Source organism: Lolium rigidum, chromosome 2, assembly GCF_022539505.1.
Source record: "Lolium rigidum isolate FL_2022 chromosome 2, APGP_CSIRO_Lrig_0.1, whole genome shotgun sequence".
NCBI lineage: Eukaryota > Viridiplantae > Streptophyta > Magnoliopsida > Poales > Poaceae > Lolium > Lolium rigidum.
In genome coordinates this window covers 67,153,165-67,154,925 of record NC_061509.1, presented here as the reverse complement: position 1 = coordinate 67,154,925, position 1,761 = coordinate 67,153,165, and the positions used below count along the sequence as shown (strand labels likewise).

Sequence of the window (1,761 nt, the reverse complement as noted above, 5' to 3'; positions counted from 1 at the left end):
GGGAGCGGTGGCCGGGCACGAGGCAGGGCGAGGCGCGGGGCGTCGGACTGCTGCTGGCCGGGCGTGCTGCTCGGGAGAAAGAAGAAGATAGGGGAAAAGAATTAGAAGAAAAAAGAAAAAAAATAACAGGTAAATCTATAATGGTATATTTAAAGAATATTTAACTCCGCGTTTTTAATTCACGTATTTACGGATTCTGCTAGAGATGCTCTTAGAACTTGGTTAACTTTGCCCGGACTTTTAAAAGATTTGAAGACGGCGACTGGAGACGGTCTTGCTAGCGACGAAAACGTCGAAAAGTATATTTTCAGTGTGTCCGTATTTCCCATCACGGTGGGCGGCGACTCCTCCCCACCGCGGCCGCCGGAGACATGGCGGCGGCGGCCACTCCCGCGGCCTGCGGCCCCCGGCCGGCGGGGGATGGTATCCACGTTGTGGCCCTCCTCGCTGCGCACGAAGCATCCGGCCAGGAGCCCCGCGCGCCCCACTGTCCTTGGGTAGCAAAGGGTGAGGAATCCTTGCCCTTTATCTTTTGACTTTTATCATTAGCATCTGTCTCTGAAACTTGCCTCTTTATTCCAATCCTGTAGCTAGGCAGCAACCGGAGGCAAAGGTTTTGAGTTCCCTCTTTACTGAAAACAGAGCAAAGGTATAGTCGCAGCAGTTGCTTTGTATTCTGCCCAACGCATACGTGCTGTGCATACGCCTGATCACTTCTACTCCGGTGCTCCTCCCCTGAAAAAAAATATGGGCGCGTAAAATACAATAACGATGGAGATCTTCTCATAGATATTCGTAAGAGGGCTCACGATCGCAATTTTGAGTGTAGGTCCACCGTCCGTATAACCATGTACAGGCTCGTATGGTCCGTGTTGTGTTGTACCTCGTTTTATACGTATCTACGGTCACGTGCGGGTGCCGAAATAGAAAAATGCTATAAAGATCTTGCTCATGTGACCTCTTCTTTTTCCTTGCGCGACGTATACATATCGTATCAATATAGACAGGTATACATGGGCTAGATATGAATTTCGGCGGATCCAACATAGAAAAAAAAATCAACTATGACCCTTCAAGTTTGTTTAGGGGGGAGCACCGGAGTAGCCCTCACGCCTGATGCTCTGCTCCAGCCTCCAGCATATAGCAACTACTCTGTTTTGCTCTCCGTCCAAGCCCAGTCAAGTCCAGTCCCGCTTGTTGCCGCACCTGAACGATCTATTACTTTGCTATATATGCTCTCTCTACAATCTGTTCTACTTAACCAATGTATGTAACTGATTTCATTCACCCGTACTCAGCATGCCTAAGATCTTCCATGTACTATACCTTCATTTATTTGTTTTTGTAAGACTGAGATAGTTTGATTTGTGAAATTCAATACTGAAGTTTGATTTGTTTGCATGCATGTAATACTAGTTAAGGACTAACGTTGCATTTTTCTGCTTCAGTATACAGGATTTTTATAGCAAGCTGGTCGATCGATGAAGTGCACCATAAAACCCGAGATGGAGTTGATCTAGAGGGTTGGATTTGACCAATTCATCATGCCTAAGGAGGTATGGAACATCTTTCGTACTTATAGTGTTTTGAGTTGGTGGTTGTCCATTCACTCTTGGGAGCATGATCCATGCCGTTCATGGGCTCATACACCAGATGTATACAATTCATTAGTAGCCAATTAGCTCGGCCCAGTGCACCCCCGGAAAATGAAGCAATAAAACTAGAAAGAAAATGATGACCACTAGCGGAGAAGCTCAATCT

The 1,761-nt window shown here is 46.7% G+C and overlaps 1 long non-coding RNA gene across 1 annotated transcript; it reads left to right on the top strand.

The window, feature by feature from the left end:
- The first annotated feature begins 460 nt into the window (after window positions 1-460).
- On the top strand, window positions 461-1,537 carry LOC124691241. Its single transcript, XR_006998868.1, has 3 exons — window positions 461-507; window positions 591-649; window positions 1,449-1,537. It is a non-coding gene; the product is annotated as an uncharacterized LOC124691241 (long non-coding RNA).
- The last annotated feature ends 224 nt before the right edge of the window (window positions 1,538-1,761 follow it).